At 47.7% G+C, this 8979-nt stretch overlaps 1 pseudogene across 1 annotated transcript; it reads right to left on the bottom strand.

The window, feature by feature from the left end:
- Positions 1 to 6329: 6329 nt before the first annotated feature.
- On the bottom strand, positions 6330 to 8274 carry LOC112628624 (annotated as a pseudogene). The gene is made up of 3 exons (XR_003120453.1): positions 7171 to 8274; positions 6993 to 6997; positions 6330 to 6861 (listed from the first exon to the last, which is right to left on the bottom strand). The product of XR_003120453.1 is annotated as a polypyrimidine tract-binding protein 1-like (transcript).
- Between the last annotated feature and the right edge of the window lie 705 nt (positions 8275 to 8979).

Below are 8979 nucleotides of genomic sequence, written 5' to 3'. Positions count from 1 at the left end.
GCCGTTCTGGTCTAGTCGGTGCAAGAGGGGCTTCCCGCCCGCTGTCCAGCACTGAAGGGGTGTCGCAGCTACGGTCAGCCTCCCTTCTCCCTTCAGGTGGCCCCTGAAGCAAGCAGAGAGCGCCTGGGACCTCGTGTTGGGACCTGAGCCGGCTCCCAGGCCCCCACAGGGCGGGTTCCTGCTCCGCTCAGAGGCCTTCAAGCCCCTTTCACCTCCAGCTCAGAGGCCCCTGGGCCCACCTACACTCTGGCCCCTGATGGGCTTGGATGACAACTCATAACCCACATCCTGAGGGAATTCTGATGAAACCTCTAAAGGCTCCGGGTCTTGGGGAAGACCAGGTGGGCGTGAAAGTCGGTGTCAGCAGAGACTCCCAGGGGCGTGTGGGCCCTAGAAAGGCCTGGCTGTCCCGAGCAGGGGCTGGAGTGAGGCAGCTGGTGGAGAACAGGGGCGCAGGTGTGAGCCTGGTGAAAGGGTGGGCTGCTCAGTGCTCTGTAGAGAGCACCTGCAAACAATGAGGAGGAGGCTGATGGGCTGGGCCCTCACAGGGATAGGCAAGGCACGGCCCTAATGAATCTGGCTCCAAGCACAGCCCCTCCAGTTTAAGCTTGGGGATTGGGAAAGGAGGAGGCCCAGAGGGCGGAGCTGAGAGGACATCTCAGGAGTTAAGGTTACCAAGCAACTGAAGACTCAGGAGCAGCTCCTAGCTGCGTATGCCTTATGCCCGGGCGCAGCATCGAGGATGCCTGGGTGGGGAGGGGGAGGGTTGGGGAGGGAGGACTTGCCTTGCCCAGTTAGACTTGGAACCTAGATCCTTGGATTTTAATACTCTTGTGGGAGACATGAGGCAAGGTCTTGGACCAAGGAGGTGAATATCTGTTGCATTTTATCCAATATATTCCCGTCTTATAGTGAGAGACTATTTGAGAATATTAAGTTCCCCATATTGAAAGAGAAGTCCAAATAGAGTCTTTCAAAAATTTTAAATGTATGTTAAACTTTCCATTGTGGAATATTTTACCCATCGCCCACCCCCACATCACCTGGGTTATTTTGAAGTAAAATCCAGTCATTGAATTATTTCGCCCATAAATAGTCCAGTCAGTATCTCTAAATTTTAGAGCTGTTATTCTCTGCCCAGGACAGTTTTGCCCCCTAGGGGACATCTGGCAATATGTGGAGACCTTTTTTTGCTTTTTCAACGTTGCAGGGAGGGGGTGCTCACCCAGCCTCTAGCTGATAGAAGACAGAGTAGAAACAGGGCTGCTACGAAACATTCTGCAACACACAGGCCAGCGCCTCAGGACAAAGAACTATATGGCTCAAAATAACAATAGTGACAAGGTTGAAAACCATGTTTTAGAGTCTAAAAGATAACACTCTAAATACATCACTATAATATTGTTAGCATTCATAAAAACAGTAATTCCTCAATATCATCAAATATCTGATTAATATTAAAATTTCCCCAATTATCATGTAAATTTTAAAAATGTGAGGTTTAAATCAAGATCCAAATAAGACTCATACATTGCAATTGATTGATATATTTCTTTTTATTTTTTTCCTGCATCCAATCATCCATTATGGTTGACATATTTCTTAGGTCTTCTGGAATCTACAGGTTCTCATCCCTCTTTTTTCCTTGTAATTTATTTATTATAAAATAGATTTATTTTTAATTACAAAAGAGTACACAAGTACATTCCTGATATCAAAATTGAAACATACAGGTAAAGCAAACATTTCCTACCTATGACAGTCCAATCCCAGTCCTCTCCCCAAAGAACTAATTTATCAAAATTGTGTGTGTATTGGTTAAGATTATATTCAACTGGCCAGGCACAGTGACTGACACCTGTAATCCCAGCACTTTGGGAGGCCAAGGTGGGCAGATCACCTGAGGTCAGGAGTTCGAGACCAGCCTGACCAATATGGTGAAACTGCGTCTCCACTAAAAATACAAAATTAACCGGGCGTGGTGGTGCATGCCTGTAATCCCAGCTACTCAGGAGGCTGAGGCAGGAGAATTGCTTGAACCTGGGAGGTGGAGGTTGCACCACTGCACTTCGGCCTGGGTGACAGAGAGACTCTATCTCAAAAAAAAAAAATTATATTCAACTACATGTTTCAAAAAACAAAATAATAACAACAAAAGCTTTAATTTTATTTATTTTTCAGAAAGATAAACCAAGGGATAGGCAGTCCAGGGCTAATGTGGTGACTCCACGAAGTTTTTAGGGTCCCAGGTTTCTTCTAGCTCCCTGCTCTACCATCTGTGAATGTGGCCCCCATCCTCATGTAGCACAATGGCTAATGGAGAACCATCCCTCTTATCTATATTAGGACTAGGTAGCAAGATGGAAAAGTGGAAGGGCATATCTGTCTGTATTAGTTTGCTAGGGCTGCTGTGACAAAGGATCACAAATCGAGGGCTTATGCCACAGAAATTTACTTATCCTCTCACAGTTCTCACAGTTCTGCAGGCTAGAAGTCCAACATCAATGTATCAGTGAGGATTGGTTCCTTCTAAAAACTGTAAGGAAAAATCCATCCCATGCCTCTCCCCTAGCTGCTCGTGATTGGCTGGAAATCTTTGAGTTTCCTTACCTTGTGGAAGTATCACCCCAATCTCTGCCTTGGTCGTCACATGGCATTCTTCATATATGTGTTTCTGTGTCCAATTTTCCCTGTTATATAAGGACATGTTTATATTGGATTAGGGCCCACCCTCATGACCTCATTTTAACTAATTACATCTGCGAGCACCCTATTCCAAATAAGGTCACATGCTGAGGCAGGAGGGATTAGGGCTTCTATATATAAATTTGGGGGAGAGACAATTTAACCCATAACACTCTCCCATAAAGAGACTTTGTAGCAGTCTCTTACACTTCTTTGTACATACTTCTTTCGCCAAAACTTAGTCTTATGGCCACACCTCGCTGCAAGAGATGCTGGGAAAGGGAAGCTTTCACTGAGCACATGACCATCCCCCCAAAAGTCAGTTTTTGTTACCAAAAAGGAAGGAAAAATGGACAGAGCAACTACCAGCAATCTGCCATGGAATGTATCCTACCAGACATTTTTCTGTGTGTTGCATGTAACCAAATGACCACAAAATGGGTGGCCTAAAATACCAGAAACTGATTCTCTCACAGTTTGGAAGCCAGAACTCCAAAATCAAGGTGTTGGTGGGGCCACACTCCTTCCAGAGCCTCCAGTGGACAATCCACCCTGGCCTCTCCAGCTTCCGGTGGCTTCATTGTCCCTTGGCCTGTGGCTGCATCACTTCAGCCTCTGCCTCCATCTTCACATGGACTTCCCCTCTGGGCCTTCTCCTCTTCTGTGTGTCTGTTTTTGAGAGTGAGTCTCGCTCTGTCGCCCAGGCTGGAGTACAGTGGTGTGAACACTGCTCACTACAGGTTCGACCTCCAAGGCTCAAGCGATTCTCCCATCTCAGCTTTCTGAGTAGCTGGGGCTACAGGTGCGTGCCACTGTGCCTGGCTAATTTTTTGTAGAGATGGGGTCTCACCGTGTTGCCTGGTCTGGTCTCAAGCGATCCTCCCATCTTGGCCTTCCAAAGGGCTGAGATTACGTGCGTGAGCCACTGCTCTGGACCCTCTTCTGTCTCATAAAAACACTTGTCATGGCTGGGCATGGTGGCTCACGCCTGTAATCCCAGCACTTTGGGAGGCCGAGGTGGGTGGATCACCTGAGGTCAGGAGTTCAAGACCAGCCTGACCAACATGGAGAAACCCCATCTCTACTAAAAATGCAAAATTAGCTGGGCGTGGTGGCACATGCCTGTAATCATAGCTACTTGGGGGACTGAGGCAGGAGAATCGCTTGAACCCGGGAGGTGGAGGTTGTGGTGAGCCAAGATCGCGCCATTGCACTCCAGCTTGGGCAACAAAAGTGAAACACTGTCTCAAATAAAACACAAAAAACAAAAAAACAAAATAAAAAATACTTGTCATTGGATTTAGGGCCCACCCAGGTAATCCAGGATCATCTCATTTTAAGATCCTTTATTTTTACATGTGCCAAGACCTTTTTTGCTTTGTTTCTTTCACAGCCAATCACATCCTGGACCCATCCATGAGTTCCAGGATGCGACCATATCCTTTAGGGTGAGGGGACCATTTAATGTCCTAGACCCTCCCTGGAGCAGCAGATATTTCCAGGAATAGCAAAATATGGCTTTCCACATTGTCCTCATTCATTTTAATTAGCAACGGCAGAGGAAGGGCACTGTGGTAAAACTGTAATGAAATGCTACACACTCTGAGAAGCATAAGTGGATCTGGTTGCCTAGGGCCTGTTTAAAGTTAGAGAAACTCGGAAGGTTCTGCCAAGTGTTGGCATGTGGGTGCTAAGCTGTTTTTGGTAGAATGGTAAACTATGCTAGCATGTTTTTCGATGTTTACCATGCATTTTAGAGAGGTTTCCTGCTAAATGAATTTTCAATTGAGAGCTAGCTCAGGAGCGGGCACAGAAAGAAGGGTAAGAGAAACATTTCCAATGTATCAAGCTATGAGTTGCAGGGCCTCACTTCTTACTTAAAGAGCAAAATGTTGGCTAGGGGTAGCAGTGGAAAGTTCCTGATGCCAGATTTTGGAGGTGGGAGAAAGAAATAGTATCAGCCCTCTACCTGCCACCCTGTTCTTCATCTGCTTCAATTTCAGTTCAGTATTTACTGAGACCATACTGGGCACCAGGAAAGACTTATTTTCCTCAAGCCTCACAAGCAGCTAGATGTTATTACTTCGTCCACTTTCCAGATGAGATACTGTGATTCAGAGAGGTTAAGGCACTTGCGCCCATGATCATGTAGCTGTAAGTGGCTAAAGCAGAAGTTCTTAATGTTTTCTGACTGCTAACTTGGTGCTCTTTCTACCACAGCATGAGAGATGAACATTCCTTTCTGCTTGCGGGTGCCCATCCTGGTAAGGGGGTAGAGAGAGGAGCAGGCTCATCTCCTACCCACCAGGGCTTGCTCCTCCCTCCCATTTGAAAGCAGAACAGGCTGCAGCAGGAGGCATGCAATTGGTGTTTCTGCCGGTCTCCAATCCTAGTAGAAGAAACTGCCTAATTAAAGTCTGCAGCCCAGAAGCTTCCGGGGTTGTTTTCCGTGCATTCCCAGAGCCTGATGATACATATTCTTCATGTTTATGTGGCGTGATACACTGTACTCCATGAGCATGAAGTATTAGTGAGCCAATTTCACCGTCTACGCAGCTGCAGAGCAACCGGAAGGCATCCCTGTTTTAATTTATGAGGGACCAGCATGCGCAATCAATAGGTGCCCCACAGGTTATTAAAGAGGAGAAAGATAGCTCAGGCCGCCTTGTTTACTAACAGGCAAATGGTCTTCTGGCAGCTTCTGGCTTGCAAGGGATTTACATTTCCTTTTCAGGCCAGAAACAGTGGTGTTCCCTTTTCATCTCAGCTCCAAGCCTGAGAACAGGGGGCTGGTGGAGGCTCAGGCAGAATCTGAAAGTGCCCTTCCCTGCACTGTAATCTCAGAGAGAGGATGGGGTGGAGGGTCAGCCCAAAGATTTATGAAGTCCCTTTGTGTTTTGAGACCCTGGAGAACAATAGCTTTCCAGGATGGGGGTTGGGATGTAGGGGATGGGAGTGGGTGACTGGGTGTGAGAACAACCAAGCAAAAAGGAATAGGCAACTCCTACCAGGCTGGCTAGAGGGGAAGTGGTCTTTTAGTCGGCCTGCCAGTCTCTGGAGAAGTCCTTTTATTCGCTGTTTTTGCCTTCTCTTTGTTTTGGGTCCTTTGATTTCAGGAAGCTATGGTTCTTTTGCAGTCTACTTTTTAATAGTTCTGGAGGAAGAGGGTAGATTGGATTTTAAAATAAAATAGTAACAGCACTGGGTTATTTAAGTAGAAAGGAAAGAAGTACTTCCCTTCGGTCCACATTCTGGAGGGCAAGATGGGGTAATACAGCAGTTCTCAAACTTTTTTGTCTCAGGACCCCTTTATATACTCTTAAAATGTATGTAGGTTAGTGGCAGAAAATATAAAATATTTGTCAATTTTAAGATCACAATAATAAACCCATTACATGTTAATATAAATAACATATTTCTATTTTAATTTTATTTATTTATTTATCTTAGCAAGGTGAACTAGATTTAATTTTTTAAAAAACAGGTAAACTGATTTTTTTTTTTAAATTTTTTTTTTAACTGATTTCTTTTTAAAGAAATAAAATGATCAGTTAAGGTCACTTCAGCTGCTTTTTAAAGTGGCTTTTTTCTGGAATGATGGAAGTTGTCGCCAGGGGGCCCGGCCGTGGGGGGGCCTGAGACCCCTAGACGGTGGACTTGGAGAAGGAGACCCCCGGGTGGTGGCTCTCCCAGACATGGTGGTTGTGTAGGTCAATGGGGGCCTGGACCGCCTCCTCCACGCAGCGCATTTGGATCAGCGCCATCTTGCGGTCCTTCTGGAAGAACTTGAGTCGTTTGACGACGCCCCCATGGCTGGAGAGAAGACCTTGAGATATTCCTCGGATACTGAGGGCGGGATGTTGGAGAGGTGCACAGTGGCCGAGGGCAGGAATATGTTCTGGAAGTTCTTGAAGCCTGGCTTCTTGAAGCGGTGCAGGGCCGAGTTGCCATAGTCCTTGGTCAGGCCTTGGTCCTGCCGGCTCTCGAGGGGCAGCTGCACGTTCTGGTGCTTCAAGGGCGTGATATAGGTGAGGTGACGCGGGTGGGCTTCCCGTACAGCTTGTGCCAGTTCAGGTGGCTCATGGCCGGCTGGGCCTGGTTGTCGTCCGCCATCTTCACCAGGGCGTTCTCCTTTTTATTGACCAGGATCTTCACGTGCTGCACGTACCCCAGTCGCTGAAAAGAATAAAGAGGCTTTGGGGGATGGGCGCGGTGGCTCACGCTTGTAATCCTATCACTTTGGGAGGCTGAGGCAGGAGGATCATGAGGTCAGGAGTTCGAGACCAGCCTGACCAACATGATGAAACCCCGTCTCTACTAAAAATACAAAAATTAGCCGGGCGTGGTGGCGTGCTTGTAATCCCAGCTACTCCGGAGGCTGAGACAGGAGAATCGCTTCAACCCGGGAGGGAGAGGTTGCAATGAACCGAGATCACGCCATTGCACTACAGCCTGGGCAACAGAGCAAGACTCCGTCACACACACACACACAAAATAGGCTTTGGGGTGTGACTCTCTCTGGGTTGAGGTTGCTGACCAGTAAGACAGAATTTCCTGCCCCCGCCAGGCCCGGGATGGCGATCCGGCCTGCCGCTGCAGCTGCCGCCGCCGCCGCTGAGGGGATAGCCAGGGGTACCAGGGCTCCGTGGATGTTGGGAACTAAAAGGTCGAAGGCCGCGGCCATGTCCGGTCTAGCGAGGGCTGGCTGTCCCCAGAGGGCAGGTCTGGGCGTGGTAGTCGCGGCTCTTGTCATTGTTGTACTTGACGTTGAGACTGATGAGCTTGGGGAAGTCGATGCACAGCAAGTGGCAGGCGTTGTAGGTGTTCTGCCAGTCCAGCGACAGCTTGACACGCTGGGCGTTCTCGGGGTCGGCGTACTGCAGCAGGGCCTGGAACTGGTTGTGGAACTTGATGAAGGTGATGGTCTTCAACAATGTGCCGAACTTGGAGAAAATCTGGTGCAGCACATCCAGAGTCACTGGCTAGACGAGGTTCTCCACGATGATCCTGAGCACTGGGCTCTGCCCGGCCATCGCCATCCCTGCGTCTACGGCCACCGCCGAGGCAGCCAAGCCCAGGTTCCCCGAATGGACGCCTGAGAGCCGCCGGGTCCTGCGCCTGGTTGGGAGAGCAGTCGGTCTTCAGCCCCTTGTGGTTGGAGAACTGGATGTAGATGGGCTGGCTGCGCAGCACGGGTGTCACCGAGGTGCAGTAGTTCACCATGGTGTTGGCAGCCTCCTCCGTGCTCATCTCGATGAAGGCCTGGTTTTTCCCCTTCAGCATCAGGAGATTAGCGACCTTCCCAAAGGGCAGCTCCAGGGAGATCACCTCCCCTTCGGTGACGTCGATGGGAGCTTCTGGATGTGGGTCACCCTGGAGGGGACACCGGCGCTTCTGCTGTCACCTTTGAACTTCTTGCTGCTATTTCCATTTGCTGCAGAGGCCGAGTTGCTGCTCATGATAAATGGTCTGTTAGTGACACAAGTAGAGAAAATCTCGTCAGATCCCTGCTTTGTACCAACTGCTATATCTGGGACAATGCCGTCCATGGCACTCACAGCAGACCCGCGGGGATGGAGTGGAGGCGCCGGAATATTTTATTTTTTATTCATTTATTTACTTTTGAGAGAGAGTCTTGCTCTGTTGCGCACGATCTTGGCTCACTGGAACCTCTGCCTCCTGCGTTCAAGTGATTCTCCTGCCTCAGCCTTCCGGGTAGCTGGGATTACAAGCGCATGCCCAGCTAATTTTTGTATTTTTAGTAGAGAGAGGGTTTGGGTTTCTCCACGTTGGCGAGGGTGGTCTCAAACTCTTGACCTCAGGTGATTCACCTGCCTTGGCCTCCTGAAGTGCTGGAATTACAGGCATGAGCCACTCTGCCCAGCCCATATTTCTATTTTTAAAAATCATATCTTCCAAACAAAATTTTCAGCAAGAAAAATGACATTATTTTACATTTTTGAAAAATGGCATTGTTTTGCATTGTGAAATATTTTGAAATTTTTTAAATGTGTGCATTAACAGAAGATAAATGGATTCTCAAATATTTACTTTTGCATTCAGTATATTGCAATATGTTGGTTTGGTCAAAATGTGTGAAGAAAATCCAGCTTCACACAACTATGTAGCTGGAAAAGGGAAGAGTATTTAATAGTCCTCTTAGATAATTGTGGATATTCTATTTTGATACTACACCAAAACAAGTGTCTTAAAGGTTAGTTGCAATGTGAAGTCTGAAATTATGTCAATAAACTTTTCGTGTTCTGTTACATTAAAATCCATTGGTTTGCTGTG

Source organism: Theropithecus gelada, chromosome 7b (assembly GCF_003255815.1).
Source record: "Theropithecus gelada isolate Dixy chromosome 7b, Tgel_1.0, whole genome shotgun sequence".
Classification (NCBI taxonomy): domain Eukaryota; kingdom Metazoa; phylum Chordata; class Mammalia; order Primates; family Cercopithecidae; genus Theropithecus; species Theropithecus gelada.
This window is presented reverse-complemented; position numbering and strand designations above follow the sequence as displayed.